This window comes from Grammomys surdaster, unplaced genomic scaffold (assembly GCF_004785775.1).
Source record: "Grammomys surdaster isolate TR1022 unplaced genomic scaffold, NIH_TR_1.0 531, whole genome shotgun sequence".
Classification (NCBI taxonomy): Eukaryota; Metazoa; Chordata; class Mammalia; order Rodentia; family Muridae; genus Grammomys; species Grammomys surdaster.
Window position 1 is genome coordinate 383,764 of NW_021604950.1, and position 14,963 is coordinate 398,726.

Genomic DNA, 14,963 nt, shown 5'->3' on the forward strand with positions numbered 1-14,963 from the left:
AGAAAAAAAAAGACACTAACTCAAAAAAAAAATGAAGACAATCTGAGAAAATGGAGAGCTCTCCAATGCTCATGGATTGGCAGAATTAACATAGTAAAAATGTTCATCCTACAAAAGGCAATCTCCAGATTCAATGCAATCCCCATCAAAATCCCAACACAATTCTTCAAAGACTTGCGAAAAAGCAGTTCTCAAATTCATCTGGAAAAGCAAAAATCCAGAATAGTGAAACAATTATTAATAATAAAAAACATTTGGGGAAATTAACATCCTTGACCTCAAGCTCTACTATAGAGCAATAGTGTTAAAAACTGCATGATACCGGTACAGAAACAGACACGTTGATTAATGGAATAGAATTGAAGACCCAGAAACAAACCACACACTTATGCACACTTGATCTTTGACAAAGAAGCCAAAAATATACAGTGGAAAAAAAGAAAACATTTTCAATACTTTGTGTTGGTCTATCTGGCTGTCTGTATGTAGAAAAATGAAAATAGACCCATATTTGTCACCTTGCAAAAAGCTTAAGTCCAAGTGGATCAACAACCTCAGCATAAAACCCCATACACTGAATCTAATAGAAAAGAAAGTGGGAAAGAGCCTTGATACGGGGAGAAACTTCCTAAACAGAACTCCAATGGCTCATGTTCTAAGATCTAGAATTGATAAATGGAACCTCATGAAACTGGGAAGCTTCTGTAAGGCAAAGGACATAGTAAGACAAATTGGCAACCTACAGATTGGAAAAAAAATCTTCACTAACCAACCCCACATCTGATAGACATCTAATATCCAAAATATACAAAGAACTCAAGAAGCTAACCACCAAAAGACTAAACAACCCAACCAAAAAATAGGGTATAGAACTAAACCAAGAATTCACAACAGAGGAGTCTAGGATGGCTGAGAAGCTCCTAAAGAAATGTTGAAAGTCCTTAGTGATCAGAGAAATGCAAACCAAAATGACCCTGAGATTCCACCTTACACAAATCAGAATAGCTAAGATCAAAACCTCAGGCAATAGCACATGTTGGTGAGGATGTGGAGAAAGAGGAATATTCCTCAATTGCTGGTGGGATTACAAACTGGAACAACCACTCTGGAAATCAACCTGGAGATTCCTCAGAAAATTGGAAATAGATCTATGTGAAGGCCCAGCAATACCTCTCTTGGGCATATACTCAAAAGATGCCTCACCATGCCACAGGGGTATATGTTGTACTATGTTCATAGTGGCCTTGTTTGTGATAGCCAGAGCTGGAAACAACCCAGATGTCCCACGACAGGAGAATGGATACAGAAAATGTGGTTTATTTACACAACAGAATCCTACTCAGGTATTAAAAACAATGACTTCATAAAATTCTTAGGCAAATGGAAAGAACTAGAAAATATCATCCTGAGTGAGGTAACTCAGACCCAAAAGAACATGCATGGTATATACTCACTAATAAATGAGTACAGAATACCCAAGATATAGTCCACAGAACTCAAAAAGGTCAATAAGCTGAAGGGCCCAAGTGAGGATGCCTCAATCCCTCTTGGGAAGGAGAAGAAAGCAATCACAAGGACAGAGGGAGGGAAGGAGCGGCTTGGGAGAGAAAGGGGAAATGGGAGTGGGGAAGAGGGGAACATGATCTGGTATTGGATGGGAGGAAAGGACTGAAGCCTGGAGGGACAGCAGAAAGAATGGAAACAGAAAACCTCAGGAGGTTGGGGGGACCTCCAGAATGTACCAGAAACCGGGGAGAAGAATGACTCTCAAGACTCAAAGGGGGGGACCTAAGATGAAATGCCCTACAGTTGGGAGAGGGAACTTGCATCAAGTGAGCAATGAGTTTGCCATCCCACAGTCAAAACTCTGACCCAGAATTGTTCCTGTTTGAAAGAACTACAGAGATGGAAATGGAGAGGATCCTGAGGAAAAGGACATCCATCGATAGGCCCAAAGTGGGATCCAGCTCAATGGGAGGCCCCAAGGCATGAAACTATTACTGAGGTTATGGAGCACTCACAAAAAGGGACCTATCATGACTGCCCTCCCAAAGACCCAACAAACAGCTGAAAGAGACAGATACAGATATTTGGACCCAATGGACAGAAGCTGCTAACCCCTATGGTTGAATTAGGGAAACGCCGGAAAAAGCTGAGGAGGAGGGCCAGCAGTCTCAATTAACCTGGACCCCTGAGATCGCTCAGACACTGGACCACCAACCATGCAGCATATACCAGCTGATACGAGGCACCCAACACACATACAGCAGAAGACTACCAAGTCTGGGTTCAGTCAGAGAAGATGCACCTAACCCTCAAGAGACTGGAGGCCCCAGAGAGTTTAGAGGTCTGGTTGGGTGGGGGATGAGGAGGTGGGAGCATCTTTGTAAAGACATGGAGACAGGGAGGAGGTATGGGATGAGGAACAGTCAGAAAGTGGACTGAGAGGGAAATAAAATCTGGAGTGTAGAGAAAAGATTAAATAAAATTAAAAAATAAAAAGAGAAAATTATGGATATATATATATATAGCATATATGACAATTTTAACAAAGAATCTCTTTAGAGGCTTGCTTTTAAAAAAAATTCACAGTATATATCCACAATTCCAACCCCATAAAAGATACTTGAAGGAAAACTCTAATCAAGGAATGTAACTACACCCAAGAAAACACAAGACATTAGTTGTATCACAGCAAAAAAAAAAAAAAAGTGGATTATAAACACACACTACCACCACCATCAATATACATGACTAACAATCATTGGTCATTAATATCTCTAATATCTCTCAACATCAATGGACATGACTCCCCAATAAAAAGACAAAGACTAACAGAATGGATGTGAAAATAGGATCCATCCTTCTGCTGTATGCAAGAAACACATCTCAACACAAAAGATCAATATATTCCCAGAGTAAAGGGCCTTCAAAAGATTTTCCAAACAAATGGATCCAAAAAGCAAGCTGGTATAACCTCTTTCATAGCTAACAAGGCAGACTTTAAACCAAAATTAATCAAAAGATGGGGAGGGACACTTCATACTCATCAAAGGAAAAATCAACCCAGATGATGTCTCAATTCTGATTATCTATGCTCCAAATGCAAGGGCAACCACATTTGCTAAAGAAATATTACTAAAGCTTAAATCACACATCAAACCCCACACATTAATAGTGAGAAAATTCAATAATCCACTCTCTCCAAAGGACAGGACATCCAGACAGAAACTCAATAAATAATGGAGTTAACAGATGTTATAACTTCAGTGGACCTAACACATATCTACAGAACATTTCATGCAAGCACCAAAGAATAGACCCTCTTCTCAGCACCTCACAGAACTTTCTCAAAAATTGAGCATGTTCTTGGTCACAAAGCAAATCTCAACAAATACCAAAAAATAAAATTGAGTCCCCACTGTCGTATCTAATCAGATCACCATGGATAAAACTAGACTTTAACTTTGGCTTCAAGTTTTCAAAATCTACTTTTAATAGGGGACTTAAATGTTTTAACCTCCCTTCTAGCCAACTACCCACAAGAGGTAGTGGAAAGGAAAGCTTAATATGGCAAAGGAGGATGTGGAAATAGTTCTTTGTAGTGAATCTAATCTGCATTGTCAGGATATCAGCAGTTCAGTTCATACAAATCCGCAGAGGAAGCTTGATCCACTCACAAACACCATTCATGAATCACAATGGCAGTTCCATCCAGAAGAAACCTTGAGGCTCTACCAACTGATCAAGTCCTGTGAGGTGGAAGAAGCCATAAGAACACCACCAAAAGCTCTTTGATGCATTTCTCTCTATGAAGTCATGGCAAACAATGACCAGCAAAGTGTGGCAAGGCAAACCAATACCACAAAGAATAATCTACTGGCTGTTGGGTTATACTTATACCCTTTCAAAACACCACATGTTCTCCCAAGTAGCTGCTCTAGGAAAACATCACAAGCACCTTTTCCAGGCTGCTTCCAGATAAACACCAAGTTTTCAGCAAAATACCCTCCGATCTGTCTGCTTCAGCAACATCCTCTCATAAGGGAGTTTATCAAAAACAAAACAAAACAAAAAAACAGCACATAACAACTGAGTCTCCAAAGAAATCAGAAATTTCCACTTTGTTCAACAGCAACAAAAGTGACAGAAGGCCTACAACCTTTATAACCTGAACAATTCTCTACTAAATGTCCACTGGGTCAAGGAGGTAATTAAGAAAGAAAGATTTTCTAGAATTCAATGAAAATGAATGCACAACATACACAAACTTAAGGGGCACATTGAAAGCAGTGGTAAGGGTAAAGTTCATAGCACTAAGAGCCTTCATAAGGAAATTAGTGAATTCTCTGGCTGCAGAGATGGATCAGCAGTTAAGAGCATTAGCTTCTCTTTCAAGGGTCCTGGGTTCAATTCCCAGCCCTTACTTGGCAGCTCACAACTGTCCGTAACTTCATTTCTGGGGCATGCAACACCCTCATACAGACGCACATGAAAATAAAATACCAATTCACATAAAAATTTAAAAAATAAAAATCATTAAAAAAATATTTTAAAACTATCTGCATCTGACTTTTTCAGCTGCTGGTTGGGCCTCTCAGAGGACAGCCATGCTAGGCTCCTGTCTGTAAGCACACCATACTATCAGTAATAGTGTCAGGCCTTGGAGCTTCCCCTTGAGCTGGATCCCAATTGGGTTCTGTCACTGAAACTTTTTTCCCTCGCATTCTTATCTATTTTTTTCCCTGCAGTTCTTTTAGACAGGAACCATTTTGGATGACAATTCCATCACTCCACTTGATACCCTGGCTTTCTACTAGAGATGGACTTTACAAGTTCCCTCTCCTAACTGTTGGGCATTTCAACTCTCCCTTTGAGTTCTGAGCATCTCTCACCTCCCAGGTCTCTGCTACATTCTAGAGGGCACCCCACCTCCTTCAGGGAAAGGCTGGAAGTAGCTGAGGAGGAATGTGACCCCATAGGTAGAACAGCAGTCTCAACTAACCTGGACCCCCGAGATCTCTCAGACACTGAGCCACCAACCAGGCAGCATACACCAACTGATAAGAGGTCCCTGACACATGTACAGAAGAGAACTGCCTGGTCTAGCCTCAGTAGAAAAAAAAGAAGAAGCACCTAACCCTTGAGAGACGTGAGGTCTCAGGGACTGGAGAGGTCCAGTAAAGTGGGAGTTGGGGTTGGGGACATCCTTTTGGTAATGGGTGAGGGGGTATAAGATGAGGAACAGTCAAAGGGAGAACTGGGAGGAGAATAACAACTGAAGTGTAAAAAAAGATTTAAAAATAATAATTGAAAATAAAAACAAAACAATTAAAAAGAGAGAAAAAAATAGCAGACCCAATGCTATATCATTCTGTCTAGGACAACATGAGATGCTCCAAGTCCTATATGCAGAGACTGGAGTGCACTGTAGTCTTACTGTTTGAAGAGTGAAGTGTGCCTTTAGCTTCTGATGCCTACTTTCTCACTCCTTTATTTTGCTTTTTAAAATAGAATATATATATATATATATATATATATATATATATATATATATATATATATATATATATAAAGAAATCAATAAGTTTTCATACAAATGACTTAACAGCACACCTGAAAGCTCTAGAACAAAAAGAAGTAATCACAGCCAAGAGGAAGAGACAGCAGAAAATAATCAAACTCAGGGCTAAAACAAATAAAGTAGAAATAAAGAGAACAATACAAAGAATCAATGAAACAAAGAATTGATTCTTTGAGAAAAATCAACAAGAGAGACAAATTTTATCTAATGTAACTAAACAGCACAGAATATCCAAATTATTAAAATAAAAAAATTGAAATGGGACATAACAGCAGACAGAAGCTGGAAAGAACCCAGATGTCCTTCAACAGAGGAATGGATACAGAAAACATGGTACATTTACACAATGGAGTACTGCACAGCTATTAAAAACAATGAATTTGAAGACTTTAAACATAAGTGTTTTATCACTCGGGAATATCCACCTATCACTTCAGATCAACAACGACAACTCTACAAGAGAAATTTTGATGCAGGACTACAGGAGTATAAGTGTTTACAGGCAGAACTGGACAAGGTTAATAAAGAGCTCTCTCGTCTAGACAGAGAACTGGATGACTACAGAGAGGAGAGTGAAGAGTACATGGCCGCTGCTGCTGAATATAATAGACTAAAGGAAGTTAAGGGATCTGCAGATTATAAGAGTAAGAGGAATTACTGCAAGCAGTTGAAGAGCAAATTATCGCACATCAAGAAGATGGTAGGAGACTACGACAGACGGAAAACTTAGACCTTGCTGGAGGAGCGAGAGGTGCACCTGCCTGCCCGATGTCTCTGCATTTCTCTCCGAGGCACACTGACTTTGGACTCTAATCTGGGAAGTTAAAACTTTGTGACCGTTGCAAAGCTTTAATACCATCAGTTTCATACCTCCAGTATTAAAGCGGTTTATAAATGGCAAAAAAAAACCCCAATGAATTCATGAAATTCTTAGGCAAATGGATGGAACTAGAAAATATCCTGGGTGAGGTAACCCAATCACAAAAGAATACACATGATATGTACTCACTGATAAGTGGAAATTAGCCCAACTGCTCAGAATACCCAAGATACAATTCACAGACCGCACAAAGCTCAAGAAGACCAAAGTGTGGGTACTTTGGTCCTTCTTAGAAACGGGAACAAAATACTCATGGGATCAAATAAGGAGACAGAGTGTAAAGTAGAGACTGAAAGAAAGGCCGTCAAAAGACCTGGGGATCCATCCCATATAGTCACCAGACCCAGACATTATTGTTGATGCCAAGAAGTGCATGCTGACAGGAGCTTGATATAATTGTCTCCTGAGAGGCTCTGCCAGAGCTTGACAAATACAGAGATGGATGCTCACAGCCAACCATTGAACTGAGCCTGGGTTCCCAATGGAGGAGTTAGAGAAAGGACTGAAGGAGCTGAAGGAGCTGAAGGGATTTGCAACCCCATAGGAAGAACAATAATATCAACCAACCAGACCCCTCCTCAGAGCTCCCAGGGACTAAACCCCCAACTAAAGAGTATACATGGAGGGATCCATGGTTCCAGCTGCATATATAACCAAGGATGACTTTGTCAGGCATCAGTGAAAAAGGAGGCCCTTGGTCCTATGAAGGCTTGATGCCTCAGTGTAGGGGAATTCAAGGGCAGGGAGGCAGAAGTGGGTAGCTAGGTGGGAGGAACACCCTCATAGAAGCAGGGGAGGGGGATAAGATAGAGGGTTTCTGCGGGGGGCGGGAACTGGGAAAGAGAACAACATTTGAAATTAAATTAAGAAAATAGCCAATAAAAAAAAGTGAAAGTGCTGGGAGACAACCCCGGCTTGGTGGGAGGAGAAGGTGATCTTTCTTCTCTGGTTGTTCCTCTTGAGGCAGCCGAGAGGAATAGGAAGAGCATCCGCAGTGGGTAAGACCTAGGGTTAGGCTACTGTAACTGGCCTGCCCTCCGGTATCCTCTGTCCAGAAACTGCAGTTTCTGGCACTTAACACCTCAGCCCAGGGCAGCAGAGAATTAGGCAAATAACCTTGTACTCTCTCTGCAGGTGCTGCTAGGCTCTAACTTAGATCTGTTAGTTTGAGGTCACAGGAAGAAAAGACACTTAGAAAAGTTACTATAGTTTATTGCTAAGCGTAAAAAGTTTCCTATGAAAGCTATCTAAGAGAAAAGATGGAAAGGTCCTAAGTGGGGAAAAGGGAAAACTTCTATTCTATCTGGGAAAAAAAGGAAAAACTCTATTCTATCTCTATTCTATCTTCTATTCTAATTCTGTATCTAGCTAACTCTAGTCTCTATCTAACTAACTCTAACTCACTCTCATCTCTTTGTCCTCAGTACTTATACATCTTACAGAGCACATGGTCACATGTTACAAAGTTCATCACAAGTTCACATCAAAATTCAAATCATAAATTGAAATAGAAGTTTACAACACAGAATGTTTACATGCATATCCATTAGGAGCAATTATCTAGCTAAACATCCTTCACCTGTCTAGCTCCACAGGTTCACCGAAGGTTTAAAACTATAACTAAGAAATTAGTGAAGTTTTGTATAGATAAACCCAGGCAATATTTTCTCTTCTGTCCTAGCACCTATAAAAAAATCGTGAGTTCCCTTTTAGTGACCTTTGGTTAAGTGTTTTACAACCACCTTGGAATGTGCTCTGAGCAGGAGAGAATCTGGTTACTATCTAAGGGCAAAATAACTGATGACACTCAGGAGACTGGCAGAGTTCTCATTGCAGCCTTGACTATCAGAAAGGGACGTAATACCAGGCCCACTATACAAAGAGCTAAATAATCATTGATATAATTTTAGGAATTCTTATAGGATCATCATTAAGACTTAAGAAGTCGTCTATTTGTCTATATAGCATCACTACAAGACAGTACATCTTCGTGGGTCTGCAGAGATCTGCTCCAAAGGGATGTGCTATTGCTTAGTGATTGTTACATATGTTTAATAATAATAATAAATAATAATAACAATAATAATAATAGGAAAAGCATATTAATAGTAGGATCTTTCCTAAAATACGTCTGCCACAGCCTTGCTGAATGGGGCACAGTTGTCGCAGATTATATAATAATCCGAGGCAAGCATTTCAGGATGATCAACTGCTAGTTATTAGCTTGTCCCATTATGGTTCCTGACAGGAAAGAAAAAAGAAACCTAGGAAATGAATTACAAAATTAAATACAAAATGTAAAGAAAAAAATAAGACAGCAGACACCAAGGAAATTCAAAGAATCTTTAGGTCTTACTTAAAAAATTTGTACTTCACAAAATTAAAAAATCTAAAAGAAATGTAAATTTTTTGCAATATCTCCTACTTATTAAAGTTAAATCAAGGTCAGGTAGACTATTTAAATAGTCCTATTGAGTCTTAAGGGCATAGAAGCAGTCATAAAAATTCTCCCAACCAAAAGTAGCACTGGGCCAGATGGTTTTGGCACAGAATTATATCAGAAATTCAAATTATAGCTAATGTCAGTACTCCTCAAATCATTCCACAGAACCGAAAAACAAGGAACATTGTCAAATTCATTTTGTGAGGCTGCAGTCACCCTGATACATAAACCACACAAAGATTCAACAAAGAAAGGAAATTACACATCAATTCCCCTTATCAACATTGATGCAAAAATATTCAATAAAATACTTGCAGAGCAAATCCAAGAAAACATCAAAAAAATCATCTGTCATAGTAAACTAGGCCTCATCCCAGAGATGCAGGGACAGATCAACATATGGAAATTTATCAATATAATCTACCATACAAACAAACTGGAAGAAAAAAGCCAAGTGATCATCTCATAAGATTCTGAAAAAGGCTTTAAAAAATCCAACTTCTCTTCGTGATATAAATCTTAAAGAGATCAGAGATACAAGACACATACCTAAACATAATAAAGGTGATGTACAGCAAGTTGATAGCCAATATCAAATTCAATAGAGAGAATATTAAAGCAATCCCCCTAAAACCAGGGACAAGACAAGGCTGCCCACTCTCTTCCTCTCAAATATAGTACTTGAAGTTCTAGCTAGAGCAATAAGACAACAAAATGAGATCAGAGGGATACATATTGGAAAGGAAGAACTCAAAGTATCGCTATTGGTCGATGATATGGATGATGTATAGATAGATAGATAGATAGATAGATAGATAGATATAGATGATAAATAGATATAGATAGATAGATATAGATATAGATGATATAGATATAGGTATAGGTATAGATATAGATATAGATATAGATATCATATATAGCATATATATATATGGAAGCCCAAAAATTCTACCAGAAAATTCCTAAGGTTCATAAACACCTTCAGCAAAGTTGCTGGATAAAAACTTTTGCCAAAAAAAATCTGTAGTGTTCCATTTTATAAATGGTAAGTGGGCTGAGAAAGAAATTAAGGGAACAACACCATTTAAAATACCAATGAATAATATAAAATATTTTGGAGTAACTCTAACCAAGTAAATGAAAGATATGTATGACAAGAACTTCAAGTCCCTGAAGGAAGAAACTGAAAAATATATCAGAAGATGGAAAGATCCCCACGCTCATGGATCTGCAGGAATAACATAGTGAAAATGGCAGTCTTACCAAAAACAATCTATAGATTCAATACAAACCCAGCCAAAATTGAAACACAATTTTTCAGAGACATTGAAAGAGTAATTCCCAATTTCATATGGAAAAAAAATCAGGATAGCCAAAACAACCCTGAACTATAAAAGAATTTCAGGAGGAATCACCATTCCTGACCTCAAGCTGTACTACAGAGTAATAATGAAGAAAAAAAAAAAACACTGCAAGGTATTGCTACAGACACAGAATGGTTGGTCAATGGACTCAAATCTAAGACCCAGAAATAAACCTACAGACCTATGGAAAGTTGTGTTTGATAAAAAACCAAAACCATACATTGGAAAAATAAAAGTATCTTCAAAAATAGTGCGGGTCTAACTGGATGTCTACATTTAGAAGAATGAATATAGATCCATATTTATCAGCCAGCACAAAACTCAAATCCAAGCAGAACAAAGACTTCATGTAAAACCAGATACATTAATTCTAATAGATCAGAAAGTGGAGAATAGCCTTGAACTCACTGGTACAGGAGACAACTTCCTGAACAGAACACAATGGATTAGGCAATAATTAATAAATGGGGCCTCATGGAAACGAAAAGCTCTGTAAATCAAAAGACACTGTCAAATGGACAAATCAGCAGTGTATAGATTGGGAAAGCACCTTCACCAACCCTACACCTGACAGAGGGCTAATATCCAAACTTTACAGAGAAATCAAGACATTAGACACCAAATACCCAAATAACCCAATTTTTAAAATGGAGTACAGAGTTTAACAGAGAATTCTCAACAGAGGAATCTCATAAGGCTGAGAAGCGCTTAATGAAATGTTTAAAGTCCTTAGACACGAGGAAAATGCAAATCAAAACAACTGTGAGGTTCCATCTTACCCCCATCGTAATGGCTAAGATCAAAACCTCAAGAGACAGCACATGCTGGTGAGGATGTGGAACAAGGGAACACCTCTTCATTGCTGGTAACAGTACAAATTTGGACAACCACTTTGGAAATAGATTTGGTGGTTTCTCAGAAAAGTGGTAATAGTTCTACCTCAAGACCCAGCTATACCATCAGCTATGTGTGTATATACATATATACGCACATTTTTTTCTGAAGCAAGGATTCTCTGAGTATCCTTGGCAGTCTTGAAACTAAATCTGTAGACCAGGCTAGCCCTCAACTCATAAATTCCCCTGATTTTGCTTCCTGGGTGCTAGAATTAAATACATGTGCCACCAATACCCAGCCTATTTGGGGATTATTAAAAACATTCTTATCCTTATGTTTGGTTTTGTGGCTGTTTTGTAGTAATCTAGACTCACTTTTGTAGCTTGAGTAGACCGTGAACTTGATATTCTCCTGTTTCAACCTGAGGGTTACAGACTTGAGTCACCAGGCCCAAAGCTGCTCATGTGTTCTATACAACTTACAGTTGTGTGCTTTCTTCATCCTCCATTCTTGATATTTTAAGTGTTCTCTCACACATCACCTAGTTAAATACCATTCCATTTGTTGAGACACAGATGGTTTGAACCTTCACTCAAAGTGAAGACAGAACACACAACAGATCTTCTCCAATCCTTCTCTTTCCTCCAATCAGTTTCCAGTTATTTGTTTAGATTATATGTAACTGTCAGCATTGAAACCACTGGATTCTAAGTGTGGTACATGTAGGTGACATTTCCTCTCTTTGAGTGACAGATAACAGTTTTCTGTGTTTAGCGTGTGTGTGGGTATGCTCAGCATTGTGAAGTGTGTTTCTCTCTGAGAGTCTTCAGCTGTGGGAAGTGCGTGGCTGAGCTTGTGTCCCCCTCCACAGAGTGTGCTCTGGGGAGGTAAGGGTTTAATCTCAAGTATACAGGCATGCTACAAGCCCAAAGTTTTCATGATCTTTATTGATACTACAACTAAGAAATCATCTATGACTAATTAAACATATAAAATTGAATGTTTTAAATATGTAAAGTACTCCATGGATAGTACCCCATGTAAAGTACTCTGTTTATCATCCCTATCAATTTGACTCCTCTAAGATCTGTCCTTTGTAATTCACTGTGTTTGTATCTCTCTGGCAGGGTACATGTTCAAGATGTTCCTGGTGGACTAAGTCTAACACTTCTCAGAATGAAGAGACTGTAATCTGATCCCATATCTGCCCAACAGTGGCTATGCCTATCTTTCACTATTTTAAATCTGGCTATCTGAGCACCATTGTGTAAATGACAGTATGGTTCTCTGCACATAGTTCTGGCTCCATGGGTATGGGATTTCTAGACTGTGGTATAGATAATTGATACAAAAAACAATGTTTCCTTGTTTATTTTGCCAAATATATACAACTGGGGCAACTGAAATATTGAAAATGTCATAGCTATCACATAGTTAAAGTCATAGCCTCTTGCCTCCATGATCACCTGCACTCAAGTACACACACACATATACACATATAGACACAAACTCACACACTCTCACATACACACACACACACACACACACACACATTGTTAAAGCTTACAAATAAATCCTTTTTAGAATCTTAAAAGCAAAGTGCGAAGCCAGGTAAAATGAGAGCCATCTCACAGATCTCCTTTGAAAACACAGTGAAAGATAGAAACCTCTTGTGATATCTGAGAGGGTATGGACTTTAATTTTCTTTTATATGCATGTCATCCACACCCAAAGTAAACAGATTTAACAGAAAACATAATTTCATATCTCAATTTAAGCCATAGAATATTCTGACTATACCATGAACCATACCTCTGATGACAATATATTGGATTGTATTCAGGGTCCATACCCATCACTGAATAATCAAGGATTTACTATTCTGCCACACATTGACCACAAAAACTTAGTTATACACTTTTCAGTGCAAATAAACACAAAAGGGCTGACTGTGGCATAGCTATGGGACACAATAATTTGGACACAGTAGAATGTTGAGCCATCCTTGAACTTCATCCTTGAGTGGAAGATAACAGTGTCCAAAATGTAGAGAACCACAAAGAAGCTCATGAGAAGCAGGATGGTCCTGCTGGCCCTTTGCTCTGGGGATGCTTTTGAAGAAAGGCTGGTGCTGTGAAGATGCAGGGCCTGCTTCTTGTGCCTCCATAGGAAAGCTACCATGTACCCGCTGGACAGGGCCATGAGACCAATGAGAAAGGCTTCCCTGATGGCCATCAGTGTGGAAAACATGCTTTTTCTGGAGTAAATCATTGGTAGAAGTGAGCATGACTGTGTAACATACATAAAATTATCTGAGGACAAATTGGGGGTAGCAATAATCGACATGAATAAGTGACTGCTAAAAGACATATAAAGGACACAGAGGAAAAGAAAGCCACCTGGGATGTGATGGGGAGATTTATGTTTAAACTTTGTTAAACAGGAGCTTCTAGGACTAAGGGTGATGGTCCAAAGGACATTCAGCAGACAGGTAGCACAAGGGGAGAGTCCTCTCAAAAGTCTGTGCAAATAGATAAGGGATTGGCATGTGGTAGAATCCCATCTCCCCCCAGAAATAAACATGTCCACAGCTATGAGGCCCATAGTTATAAGCAGCGTTAGTTGGATTAGGGACAAGAAAGCAATGTAGAAGTCAATGGGCTTAGGCCTGTTCTCACCAAAGAGCATGCAGAAGTGGGCAGAAATGAGGATACCATTAGCTGAGATTCCAACACCCACTTCTGAGAACACAGTGATTTTTATGTTGGTGTCAATTTGGAGTAAGTTGGCTTTATTCATTTTATGTGAGTAGGAATCAAATAGCAAAAATCTGAGGAGAAAAGAGAAAACTCTTCATTACAAAACACAGCCTTGTTCACAAATGCCAACCAACAAAATATTGGCTCATCCTGGTTCTATGTCACCAACTCAGCTCCAGCTCACACCACCTCAAAGCCATCCCCAGTGTCCCCACTGGTCTAATGCTTTCCAATCAAGCCCAAATTGTGTGTACATTGTGGGGCTACCTCCAAATAGAAACTTTTTTATACATTAAACATTTTCAGGAATCATTCCCACTCCTGGTACCTGGGTTTAGTTTATTCTGGGGAAAGAGCTGCATCTCCCTTGATTGTCAGACACAACAGCTTTACCTATCCGGTGAATTGGAATGGAGAAGACTGCACAAAACTAGAAATGTGACTCCTGTTGGACTGTGTGCCCATGGGGTCTAGTATATAGGGTCATTTATATCAGTGACTGCTTTATTCTGTTCCTTACCTCTAGGCCAAATATTTATTCTCTCTCTCTCTCTCTCTCTCTCTCTCTCTCTCTCTCTCTCTCTCCCTCTCTCTCTCTCTCTCTTTCTCTCCATCACTCCCTCCATCTCTCTCTCTCTCTCTGTGTCTGTGTTTGTGTGTGTGTGTATGTTTCCCTCCCCATACCAAATTTTTCCTCTTCCCTCTCCCTCCTTCACTCTCCACACTTTCTGTTTCTCAAACAGCATTTCTCTGTGAAGCCTTGGCTGTCCTTGAACTCACTCTGTAGACCAGGCTGGCCTCTGACTCAGAGCTTCCAGCTTCTACCTTTGAAGTGGTTGGATTAAAGACATGTGCCAACACTGTCCAGCCAGGCCAAATATTCTCAATAAATCTCAAGAACAAATGATTACCAATTTAGACTCTGAAGCAAATCCTACCCACTGCAGTTTTCTCAAGCACTCAGAGCTCCTGTCACCTCCTCTAGAGCATATGGACAGTCAGTCCTGTACCTGTGTCAGAGGTGTGAAGGAACATGCTGTATACATACCCACCAAACATGGAACTGATTCAGGCACAGAATGATCTCTATAGACAT

The 14,963-nt window shown here is 39.3% G+C and overlaps 1 pseudogene; it reads right to left on the minus strand.

Moving 5' to 3' along the window:
* Positions 1 to 12,974: 12,974 nt before the first annotated feature.
* On the minus strand, positions 12,975 to 14,963 carry LOC114633120 (annotated as a pseudogene).